The sequence below is a fragment of the Pseudophryne corroboree genome, chromosome 6 (assembly GCF_028390025.1).
Source record: "Pseudophryne corroboree isolate aPseCor3 chromosome 6, aPseCor3.hap2, whole genome shotgun sequence".
Lineage (NCBI taxonomy): Eukaryota > Metazoa > Chordata > Amphibia > Anura > Myobatrachidae > Pseudophryne > Pseudophryne corroboree.
In genome coordinates this window covers 30,221,910-30,235,767 of record NC_086449.1, presented here as the reverse complement: position 1 = coordinate 30,235,767, position 13,858 = coordinate 30,221,910, and positions in this window count along the sequence as shown.

Here is a 13,858-nt window from a genome sequence, read left to right as displayed (position 1 = left end):
AGTGATGTGTACAGATGAGGGTGTGTGATGGAGGTGCAGTGACAGTGATGTGTATAGATGAAGGTGTGTGATGGAGGTGCAGTGACAGTGATGTGTACAGATGAGGGTGTATGATAGAGGTGCAGTGACAGTGATGTGTACAGATGAGGGTGTGTGATGGAGGTGCAGTGACAGTGATGTGTATAGATGAGGGTGTGTGATGGAGGTGCAGTGACAGTGATGTGTATAGATGAGTGTGTATGATGGAGGTGCAGTGACAGTGATGTGTATAGATGAGGTGTGTGATGGAGGTGCAGTGACAGTGATGTGTATAGATGAGGGTGTGTGATGGAGGTGCAGTGACAGTGATGTGTATAGATGAGGGTGTGTGATGGAGGTGCAGTGACAGTGATGTGTACAGATGAGGGTGTGTGATGGAGGTGCAGTGACAGTGATGTGTATAGATGAGGGTGTATGATGGAGGTGCAGTGACAGTGATGTGTATAGATGAGGGTGTGTGATGGAGGTGCAGTGACAGTGATGTGTATAGATGAGGGTGTGTGATGGAGGTGCAGTGACAGTGATGTGTATAGATGAGGGTGTGTGATGGAGGTGCAGTGACAGTGATGTGTATAGATGAGGGTGTGTGATGGAGGTGCAGTGACAGTGATGTGTATAGATGAGGTGTGTGATGGAGGTGCAGTGACAGTGATGTGTATAGATGAGGGTGTATGATGGAGGTGCAGTGACAGTGATGTGTATAGATGAGGGTGTGTGATGGAGGTGCAGTGACAGTGATGTGTATAGATGAGGGTGTGTGATGGAGGTGCAGTGACAGTGATGTGTATAGATGTAGGTGTGTGATGGAGATGCAGTGACAGTGATGTGTATAGATGAGGATGTGTGATGGAGGTGCAGTGATAGTGATGTGTATAGATGAAGGTGTGTGATGGATGTGCAGTGACAGTGATGTGATACCACAGTACTTACAGTGCAGATGTTGCCTCTGTGAGTTACATTTAGCTATTATTCTGCTTTTATAGGCAAGTATGTGTATTTATTTGATTTGTACAGTACAGTAATTGCAGCATCCAGTTTTAAATGCAGAAGATAAGTATTCCCGATAGACTTTATCAATATTTGTGAAAAAATAAATTTTCATCCCAGAGAATAATTATGCTGATGATTGTGCAGATGTTGTCTCCCAGATGTATGACTCGGTTAGATTACGGCTTCTACTGTATATTTCTGTATCTCTAATAAATAACAGCACAAGGCAACAATTTTGTAATGAGAATTTATTTCAAGAAAATTTTAACAACCCAAACAAAGTCTACCCCTACAACTGGGTACAAACTAGGCTATATATCAATAGTTTATGAGAATGCCTATATATCACTAGCACATTGTCCAGTATATACCCCCGATACGTCTGTAAATTATGTCGTTCACAGAGATATCGCATCTGGAATGCAGCACAGTCTATAGCCGATATATATAAAGTAGATATGAGTGGGTTCGGTTCTCCGAGAACTGGTTCTACCCATATTTCGCAATCCTAGCCAGGATTCAAGTCCAACTTGGGTTTTCCCACCTGTCTCAGATTTCAAATTGAGGCAAAAAGTAATTCTACCGATTTTCTTCGGTATTGGATTCTACAAAGATCCCAGATGATAGTGCCATTTTCTTTCCAGGTGTGGAGCTTGTATAGAACAGAAGTGCTGTGTCCATCTAGGGTGCTGTGTCTGTCATATGTCCATCCAGGGGTACTGTGTTGTCCATACAGGGGTGCTGTGTTGTCCATCCTGTGGTGCTGTGTTGTCCATCAAGGTCCTGCTGTGTCGGACAAAGGGCTGCTGTGTCCGTCCAGGGGTGCTCTTTCTGTCCATCAAGGGCTGCTGTGTCCTCCAGGGTACTCTCTCCATCTAAAGGTGCTCTGTCCATCCATCAAGGGGTTGCTGTGTCCTCCAGGGGTGCCGTGTCTATCCAAGGGTGCTCTGTCCATCCATCCAGGGTCTGCTGTGTCCATCCAGGGGTGCTTTATCCATCTAGGGGTGCTCTGTCCATCCATTGATGGGCTGTTGTTTCCGTCCAGGGGTGCTCTGTCTGTCCATCCAGGGGCTCTGCCCCAGTGTAAAAAATAAAAGCTAAAAATATTATTTAAAAATATATATACTGTATCTATATTTTTGGGACTGTACACCAATGTACAATACTATTATTTTTTCATATACAAGTACTGTGACACTGCCAGTTAGACCGCAGTGTAATATTTCTACAAGTATTGTGATTATGCAGGCCGTACTCCAATTTCATACAAGTTTTGTAAAGCTGCAGGTTGTATCACAACTTAATATTCATACACATTTTGTGACATTGTATGTTGTAGGTCGTACCCCAGTGCAATCACATAAGCATTGTGACTCTGCTGTGTCATTTGTGAATGTTTAAAAAAAAAAACATTGTAAAAAACATTGTACAAATTTTAGCGTGTGCTGTACTCCACTTCATTCGTGTTTGTTAAAATGGAGGACGATCAATTGAGAGGAGAGCATGAACCACATACTAGTGCTGCAGCTGCTGCCACCAGCCATTATGGTGCAAGTTTGTCAACATCATCTGCTAAGGACGATGGCCAAGGGCTTAAGACAGGCCATGTAAAATCAAAGAAGCAATATATTCTTACAGTGGTAAAGTAAAAAACATCAAAAGGAAAGTTAGCAGCAGAGAAACAAAATTGGCAATATGCCATTCAGAACACAATGTGGCAATGAAAGGCTCTGCCACTAATGATGATGCAATAACATTTAACTCAGCATCTAGAGAGGTGTCAAAAAAAGAATAACTACGCATTTATTACAGATGGAGCTGCACTCATCCAGTGCGTCTCCATTGCAGGCATGCACTCCCGGCGTGACTAGGCGATACGTCTGCCTAGCCCCGCCAGAAGTGCACAGAGACGCCCTCCCATTCTAGTGAAAGGGGCGCGTCTCCGTCATGGGTGCGCCCAGGTACAGATGGAGCCGCGATTAGAATGGCTTCATCTGTACATCACACATTCCTGAGGTACATTTAGGGGTGTCCATGTTAGCTACAGTATGTTTGAGTCTGATATTTCTCACACAGTTCTCATACAGAAGCCTATTTCACCTCCTTCCACAATTTCTGCACCATCTACACGTGTGGAGAGCAGTACAAGTAAAGATGGTGATGAGGGTATATCAGAAATTGAGAATTTATGTGTGGAAGTGGAACAGGATGAGGGGGATATGAGTGTACTACTACTATCTGTGGATGTTAATGATGTTGTTTGTCTAAGTCAGCCACCAGTGGCTGCATGTGTTGCCCATGATAAAAAGAAAGTAATTTTGATGACTGGGCATTAGACCAAAAAAGCAAACTCTTAGGTGTGGGATTATTTTTACCCAAATCCTGACAATGTTTGTGAAGGCATCTTCTCCATTTGTGAGGTCAAAGTTAGTAGAGGTAGGGATGTTAGTCATCTAGGTAGGCACCTGCTCCATGTTCTGTCATTTGTGGCAAGTTCAGGAAATTTATATTACAAATTTATAATGTAATTAACACCTTCATCATCAACCTCCTCATTAGTTATTGGAGGTAGTCCTTCCAAAAAATTATTGTGGGGGCCCAGACAAAGCAAGCACTTCAGCCACAAAAGTGTCAGTCATTGTCACTGAAGTACTTGGTTTGTTAAACTGGCATGTACTTTTTAATAGCCAACATAAGGGTGAGAGGAAGGTCCCAATCACAATTCGATCTTGCACCACTTTTAATTTCTGCACTACTATTTGGCAGTGTTTCATAGATGTGCTATAAACTACCATGTTTTTGTGCCGCTGATCTTTCGGTTAGTAACCAGACAGCTTGCTGCAGCCTTTGGCCTAAAATTGATGAAAACAATATTGTAAGCTGTGAGGTGGTCAAAATTGACTGGAAATGAGTGGAACTTGATGTTATTAAGGTTAATAATACTATATTTTTAGCTGATTTTATGGTTTTTGTAAAATACAGACACAAAACAAAAACCCACAAGGGCAGTACTGGCAAAACCAAATACAGGTCCAAAACACAAGGAGATACAGATACAGAGCCAAGTCCAAAACCCATGATGGGGCCTACATCAGTGCATCTGGTTGTGTGTATAGGCGGTTCTGCCAACTGGCTGTACACTTGGTGAGGGGGCTGAAGTCACAGCTGGGTGGGCAAATTCAATGACAGCCCAGCTGGGTATCCTGATGACACTTCGAGTGGGTGATCGGTAAGTGTGTATACTTATCTGGATTGGTTGCTTGGTCAGCGTGACAGCAGGTCAGGTGAGTACCCAGCTTAACACTCTAGAATCAGGATCAGATGTTGCCACCAAGGGAACCTCATGCTCAAGTGACTCCGTTACAGATGGGCAAACATAAAGCCCCGCAGAATTTGGTTAACTATGATCAGGTGATAACTTAAAGTCCATTTATGTCTTGGCCTCTATTATTTTATTTATTAATAGTTTCTTAGTAAATTCCATTGCACTTTACAATTGAAGACAACATTGGCCCTCATTCCGAGTTGTTCGCTCGCAAGCGGATTTTAGCAGATTTGCTCATGCTAAGCCGCCGCCTACTGGGAGTGAATCTTAGCATCTTAAAATTGCGAACGATGTATTCGCAATATTGCGATTACACACCTCGTAGCAGTTTCTGAGTAGCTCCAGACTTACTCGGCATCTGCGATCATTTCAGTGCTTGTCGTTCCTGGTTTGACGTCACAAACACACCCAGCGTTCGGCCAGACACACCTCCGTTTCTCCGGCCACTCCTGCGTTTTTTCCGGAAACGGTAGCGTTTTTTCCCACACGCCCATAAAACGGCCTGTTTCCGCCCAGTAACACCCATTTCCTGTCAATCACATTACGATCGCCAGAACGATGAAAAAGCCGTGAGTAAAATTACTAACTGCATAGCAAATTTACTTGGCGCAGTCGCAGTGCGGACATTGCGCATGCACATTAAGCGGAAAATCGCTGCGATGCGAAGATTTTTACCGAGCGAACAACTCAGAATGAGGGCCATTGATAGAACAAAACTGGGTAATAACTAGAGATGAGCGCCTGAAATTTTTCGGGTTTTGGTTTTGGGTTCGGTTCCGCGGCCGTGTTTTGGGTTCGACCGCGTTTTGGCAAAACCTCACCGAATTTTTTTTGTCGGATTCGGGTGTGTTTTGGATTCGGGTGTTTTTTTCAAAAAACCCTAAAAAACAGCTTAAATCACAGAATTTGGGGGTCATTTTGATCCCATATTATTATTAACCTCAAAAACCATAATTTCCACTCATTTTCAGTCTATTCTGAATACCTCACACCTCACAATATTATTTTTAGTCCTAAAATTTGCACCGAGGTCGCTGGATGACTAAGCTAAGCGACCCTAGTGGCCGACACAAACACCTGGCCCATCTAGGAGTGGCACTGCAGTGTCACGCAGGATGGCCCTTCCAAAAAACACTCCCCAAACAGCACATGACGCAAAGAAAAAAAGAGGTGCAATGAGGTAGCTGTGTGACTAAGCTCAGCGACCCAAGTGCCCGACACAAACACCTGGCCCATCTAGGAGTGGCACTGCAGTGTCACGCAGGATGTCCCTTCCAAAAAACCCTCCCCAAACAGCACATGACGCAAAGAAAAAAAGAGGCGCAATGAGGTAGCTGTGTGAGTAAGATTAGCGACCCTAGTGGCCGACACAAACACCGGGCCCATCTAGGAGTGGCACTGCAGTGTCACGCAGGATGTCCCTTCCAAAAAACCCTCCCCAAACAGCACATGACGCAAAGAAAAAGAAAAGAAAAAAGAGGTGCAAGATGGAATTGTCCTTGGGCCCTCCCACCCACCCTTATGTTGTATAAACAGGACATGCACACTTTAACCAACCCATCATTTCAGTGACAGGGTCTGCCACACGACTGTGACTGATATGACGGGTTGGTTTGGACCCCCACCAAAAAAGAAGCAATTAATCTCTCCTTGCACAAACTGGCTCTACAGAGGCAAGATGTCCACCTCATCATCATCCTCCGATATATCACCGTGTACATCCCCCTCCTCACAGATTATCAATTCGTCCCCACTGGAATCCACCATCTCAGCTCCCTGTGTACTTTGTGGAGGCAATTGCTGCTGGTCAATGTCTCCGCGGAGGAATTGATTATAATTCATTTTAATGAACATCATCTTCTCCACATTTTCTGGATGTAACCTCGTACGCCGATTGCTGACAAGGTGAGCGGCGGCACTAAACACTCTTTCGGAGTACACACTTGTGGGAGGGCAACTTAGGTAGAATAAAGCCAGTTTGTGCAAGGGCCTCCAAATTGCCTCTTTTTCCTGCCAGTATAAGTACGGACTGTGTGACGTGCCTACTTGGATGCGGTCACTCATATAATCCTCCACCATTCTTTCAATGTTGAGAGAATCATATGCAGTGACAGTAGACGACATGTCCGTAATCGTTGTCAGGTCCTTCAGTCCGGACCAGATATCAGCATCAGCAGTCGCTCCAGACTGCCCTGCATCACCGCCAGCGGGTGGGCTCGGAATTCTGAGCCTTTTCCTCGCACCCCCAGTTGCGGGAGAATGTGAAGGAGGAGATGTTGACAGGTCGCGTTCCGCTTGACTTGACAATTTTGTCACCAGCAGGTCTTTGCACCCCAGCAGACTTGTGTCTGCCGGAAAGAGAGATCCAAGGTAGGTTTTAAATCTAGGATCGAGCACGGTGGCCAAAATGTAGTGCTCTGATTTCAACAGATTGACCACCCGTGAATCCTTGTTAAGCGAATTAAGGGCTGCATCCACAAGTCCCACATGCCTAGCGGAATCGCTCCCTTTTAGCTCCTTCTTCAATGCCTCCAGCTTCTTCTGCAAAAGCCTGATGAGGGGAATGACCTGACTCAGGCTGGCAGTGTCTGAACTGACTTCACGTGTGGCAAGTTCAAAGGGCATCAGAACCTTGCACAACGTTGAAATCATTCTCCACTGCACTTGAGACAGGTGCATTCCACCTCCTATATCGTGCTCAATTGTATAGGCTTGAATGGCCTTTTGCTGCTCCTCCAACCTCTGAAGCATATAGAGGGTTGAATTCCACCTCGTTACCACTTCTTGCTTCAGATGATGGCAGGGCAGGTTCAGTAGTTTTTGGTGGTGCTCCAGTCTTCTGTACGTGGTGCCTGTACGCCGAAAGTGTCCCGCAATTCTTCTGGCCACCGACAGCATCTCTTGCACGCCCCTGTCGTTTTTTAAAAAATTCTGCACCACCAAATTCAAGGTATGTGCAAAACATGGGACGTGCTGGAATTTGCCCATATTTAATGCACACACAATATTGCTGGCGTTGTCCGATGCCACAAATCCACAGGAGAGTCCAATTGGGGTAAGCCATTCTGCGATGATCTTCCTCAGTTGCCGTAAGAGGTTTTTAGCTGTGTGCGTATTCTGGAAAGCGGTGATACAAAGCGTAGCCTGCCTAGGAAAGAGTTGGCGTTTGCGAGATGCTGCTACTGGTGCCGCCGCTGCTGTTCTTGCGGCGGGAGTCCATACATCTACCCAGTGGGCTGTCACAGTCATATAGTCCTGACCCTGCCCTGCTCCACTTGTCCACATGTCCGTGGTTAAGTGGACATTGGGTACAACTGCATTTTTTAGGACACTGGTGAGTCTTTTTCTGACGTCCGTGTACATTCTCGGTATCGCCTGCCTACAGAAGTGGAACCTAGATGGTATTTGGTAACGGGGGCACACTGCCTCAATAAATTGTCTAGTTCCCTGTGAACTAACGGCGGATACCGGACGCACGTCTAACACCAACATAGTTGTCAAGGACTCAGTTATCCGCTTTGCAACAGGATGACTGCTGTGATATTTCATCTTCCTCGCAAAGGACTGTTGGACAGTCAATTGCTTACTGGAAGTAGTACAAGTGGGCTTACGACTTCCCCTCTGGGATGACCATCGACTCCCAGCAGCAACAACAGCAGCGCCAGCAGCAGTAGGCGTTACACGCAAGGATGCATCGGAGGAATCCCAGGCAGGAGAGGACTCGTCAGAATTGCCAGTGACATGGCCTGCAGGACTATTGGCATTCCTGGGGAAGGAGGAAATTGACACTGAGGGAGTTGGTGGGGTGGTTTGCGTGAGCTTGGTTACAAGAGGAAGGGATTTACTGGTCAGTGGACTGCTTCCGCTGTCGGCCCAAGTTTTTGAACTTGTCACTGACTTATTATGAATGCGCTGCAGGTGACGTATAAGGGAGGATGTTCCGAGGTGATTAACGTCCTTACCCCTACTTATTACAGCTTGACAAAGGGAACACACGGCTTGACACCTGTTGTCCGCATTTCTGGTGAAATACTTCCACACCGAAGAGCTGATTTTTTTGGTATTTTCACCAGGCATGTAAACGGCCCTATTCCTCCCACGGACAACAGGTGTCTCCCCGGGTGCCTGACTTAAACAAACCACCTCACCATCAGAATCCTCCTGGTCAATTTCCTCCCCAGCGCCAGCAACACCCATATCCTCCTCATCCTGGTGTACTTCAACACTGACATCTTCAATCTGACTATCAGGAACTGGACTGCGGGTGCTCCTTCCAGCACTTGCAGGGGGCGTGCAAATGGTGGAAGGCGCATGCTCTTCACGTCCAGTGTTGGGAAGGTCAGGCATTGCAACCGACACAATTGGACTCTCCTTGTGGATTTGGGATTTCGAAGAACGCACAGTTCTTTGCGGTGCTACTGCTTTTGCCAGCTTGAGTCTTTTCATTTTTCTAGCGAGAGGCTGAGTGCCTCCATCCTCATGTGAAGCTGAACCACTAGCCATGAACATAGGCCAGGGCCTCAGCCGTTCCTTGCCACTCCGTGTGGTAAATGGCATATTGGCAAGTTTACGCTTCTCCTCCGACAATTTTATTTTAGGTTTTGGAGTCCTTTTTTTACTGATATTTGGTGTTTTGGATTTGACATGCTCTGTACTATGACATTGGGCATCGGCCTTGGCAGACGACGTTGCTGGCATTTCATCGTCTCGGCCATGACTAGTGGCAGCAGCTTCAGCACGAGGTGGAAGTGGATCTTGATCTTTCCCTAATTTTGGAACCTCAACATTTTTGTTCTCCATATTTTAATAGGCACAACTAAAAGGCACCTCAGGTAAACAATGGAGATGGATGGATACTAGTATACAATTATGGATGGACTGCCGAGTGCCGACACAGAGGTAGCTACAGCCGTGGACTACCGTACTGTACTGTGTCTGCTGCTAATATAGACTGGTTGATAAAGAGATGTAGTAGTAGTATGTATGTATAAAGAAGAAAGAAAAAAAAACCACGGGTAGGTGGTATACAATTATGGACGGACTGCCGAGTGCCGACACAGAGGTAGCTACAGCCGTGGACTACCGTACTGTACTGTGTCTGCTGCTAATATAGACTGGTTGATAAAGAGATGTAGTAGTAGTATGTATGTATAAAGAAGAAAGAAAAAAAAACCACGGGTAGGTGGTATACAATTATGGACGGACTGCCCAGTGCCGACACAGAGGTAGCTACAGCCGTGGACTACCGTACTGTACTGTGTCTGCTGCTAATATAGACTGGTTGATAAAGAGATGTAGTAGTAGTATGTATGTATAAAGAAGAAAGAAAAAAAAACCACGGGTAGGTGGTATACAATTATGGACGGACTGCCCAGTGCCGACACAGAGGTAGCTACAGCCGTGGACTACCGTACTGTACTGTGTCTGCTGCTAATATAGACTGGTTGATAAAGAGATGTAGTAGTAGTAGTATGTATGTATAAAGAAGAAAGAAAAAAAAAACACGGGTAGGTGGTATACAATTATGGACGGACTGCCGAGTGCCGACACAGAGGTAGCTACAGCCGTGGACTACCGTACTGTACTGTGTCTGCTGCTAATATAGACTGGTTGATAAAGAGATGTAGTAGTAGTATGTATGTATAAAGAAGAAAGAAAAAAAACCCACGGGTAGGTGGTATACAATTATGGACGGACTGCCGAGTGCCGACACAGAGGTAGCTACAGCCGTGAACTACCGTACTGTGTCTGCTGCGACTGGATGATAAATAATGATATAAAAAATATATATATATCACTACTGCTGCCGGACAGGTATATATTATATAATGACGGACCTGCTGGACACTGTCTGTCAGCAGAATGAGTTTTTTATAGAATAAAAAAAAAAACACCACACAAGTGAAGTCACACGACGAGTGTTTAACTTTTTCAGGCAATCACAATATAGTATACTATACTACTAACTATACTGGTGGTCAGTGTGGTCAGGTCACTGGTCAGTCACACTGGCAGTGGCACTCCTGCAGCAAAAGTGTGCACTGTTTAATTTTAATAATAATATGTACTCCTGGCTCCTGCTATAACCTATAACTGGCACTGCAGTGCTCCCCAGTCTCCCCCACAATTATAAGATGTGTGAGCTGAGCACAGTCAGATATATACATAGATGATGCAGCACACTGGGCTGAGCAGTGCACACAGATATGGTATGTGACTGAGTCACTGTGTATCGTTTTTTTCAGGCAGAGAACGGATATATTAAATAAAACTGCACTGTCTGGTGGTCACTGTGGTCAGTCACTAGTAAACTCTGCACTCTCTACAGTTCTACAGTACTCCTAAGCTCCAGTAAATCAGGTCAATCTCTCTCTCTCTCTCTTCTAATCTAAATGGAGAGGACGCCAGCCACGTCCTCTCCCTATCAATCTCAATGCACGTGTGAAAATGGCGGCGACGCGCGGCTTCTTATATAGAATCCGAGTCTCGCGAGAATCCGACAGCGTCATGATGACGTTCGGGCGCTGACAATGCTAAATTCCTTGTCGTATAAACAACCCTTTATGAAGCTAAGAACACTGTACGCTGTTTACTTAAGAAGTACCGTAATGGTACGCTATTTGCGTAACGATCGCCCAGCAGTAAGCGAGACGCTCAAGCGTCACGTTCGCTCACGGCCCAGTGATCACAGGACACGTTATTGGTTATGTCTAGGGGAATGATTCGCTGTAGCTTAGCGTACGCTCGAGACCACGAGGAGGTCACCAGCGATGCAGACGCTCACAACACTATACCTTTATGATAAAACCTTATACCAATGAAATACACTGAATACCTTAATGTGAGTACAGGGTGTAAGTGCAACCTTGTGTAACCTGACTAACTACAAAGCTGCTTGAGCGTCACCGACGCTCAAGTGAACACTTAACACTATAGAAAATACACAGATACTGGTTTAGGTTCCAAAGCCTATTAACTGTATTATATCTAATATACTTGTAAAAGGGGATAACAGTACAAATGATACACTACAATATAACAGAGACTTCCTAACCACAGAACTAAACTATAAATACAAAAAAGACAATGCTACACTGACCTAAATGCAATACAATACAATACTATCTAATACAATACAATACTAGCCTAGTCTAGGGGAGATATGAGAGAACAGAACAGAGAGAGAGAGAGAGAGAGAGAGAGAGAGAGAGAGATGAGATGAGAGAAATTGGCTCACAGAAAGACAATGATTACGGAGAGAAACTTACGCACAAAGGGTATGATCGCCTGCGCCTCGATATCCAGCTCCCGGCTATCAGCAGATAACCGTTGATGAGAGAGTGAGAGCTGGATGTGGTCGGCCTGCCTATTTATGCCCCACACACAATGCAATCTCCTGGTCCTACAATCCCATTGTCCATTGGCCGAAGGAATTCGGCCCTGCATCATAACAAAAGGTCATAGGGTGATTCATACAGGTGGGCTGTGACGATTTCCAACAGCTCAGGTGGGTGGGAAACTGGGTTTCCCGCCGCATACCTGAGTATGAGTAAATAATAGAAATGGACATAAACTTCTTATGTCCATAACTATTCGCACGAGCGATTAATACGCTCCAAACCAACACCGGAATATTGCTAATTAAATACTCTTCCGATGGGTACCAAACACTGCTGTATGATTCCTGTTAGACCCTTCGTACGATATAAAGAGGGATTCCTCAGCTCTGGGACATTGTATTTTAACCAAACTTTCAGAATCTATCAAAGGGACCATGATCTATAAACTACATTAATTGTGAACATTTGTAACGAATGAGTCGCACGCTACGACTATATAAACTCTACCGTAAATACGCATACCGCGCCTGCGAGTGCACGCTATTGCGGGTATGCGCCTCCACGGGAGAGCGTACGCACGCGCAGCGCGGACCAGTGTGCGGTGCAAATATGGCAACGTGCATTGAGACATTTTTCTGACTTTGACAGTCCACCCTTTGGCAGTCAATAATAACTGCCACAAAACATTTAAGGAGAAAAATGTAAGTCAGGGGTTAATTGATTTCCATGGTGGGGTAAGGAAGAAGAGGGGAGTAGGTGTGAAAAGGGTATGACCTAGTGAGAAAGTAGAAGCATGTGTGTATGAGTCCATGTTTGGAGGGTCATGTATCATCGTGCCGTACGTGTGGTAAATCAAGCTTCGAGGTATTGCGAAGTATACATTTGAATTCCTTCTTATCCTGTGGTACAGGTCTGTGGATGGGCTGTCAAACTCTACCGAGCTCATTTCGGCTGTGGTTGTAACAAAATGGGGATGCACATTTTAGTTGATGATACATGAATGGGGGAGGTATGTGGTTGCTGATATCTGTGCCTGTATTCCCTATCGACTATGTGTGTCGTTACCTGAGGGTTGTAGAGATGAAGATAAAGAACACTTACGAAAAATGCAATGATATTCTATGTCAGGGAAATGTACATCTGTTGTTGAAGTTGTGTTCGGTATCTGTTGAGAGTCGTCTTCTTTGCGCTGTTTTGCTCCTTAGGCATGAGCAACAAGCTTTGTCAGTGCCATCAGATTTACAAAAATGTTGGGCTAGCGTGAGTTTAAAAATACTAGGGAAACTGGGGATCCATGGCAAAGTTCATCAAGTGTCCATATTTAAAGTTGTCAAATCTTCTTCTTTGGTCAATCCGTTGTCTGTATACATCTCGTCTCGTCAGCTTCCTCGTCCACGGGGGTCTTTGTATCTGGGAGAAAAGCAGAAAAACAGGTGAAAGAAACGGACCGTATAATCGCATTTTCATCACATTCTGGTTTCTATCATTGGGTCATAAATCAAATCCAGGTTAATTACAGTTTCCTCACTCCTCAAGCTCATCACTTTTGTACTTTGTTTGCACCTCATTAAAGCCTGCCCGCATCTAAATATCAATCCAATCGATATAACGACACCCAAGATACATAGTAGAAACTTTCCAACATCCATTATGACTCCTTGAGCCCAGTCTCCTAAACCGGAGAACCAATTTCGCGGGTTCAACCATGACACCCAACCAGTCAGCTCATTACCTACAGCAGCAAGGGTGAGATTGTGTTTTCGACGAAATTCCCACTTCAATTGGAGAATATCGTCCATCTTTTGGTCTATGACCTCTACCGGATCCTCGGTGCTATTTGTGATATACGTGCAACACTTTATGCCGTACTGTGTTGCCAATGTAACACAATATCCGCCTGTTACTGCTGTAAGATAATTAAGAACCATCCTATGCTGAACTAGTTCTGTTTTGTAAGCTTGAAGTTCTCTTCCAGTGTATCTAAACGTGTCATCATACATTTCAGTGATATTATCTAACAAATTGGCGAGTGCGGAAATGTATTTATAATTCATCACTCCTCGAGCGGTGCGAGTGAAATCTAACGCTACCAGAACCTGAATCCCGGTGGACTCATGGATAAGATCAGAGGCCGGATGCTCTAACCTTTCTGACAGTTGTCTTT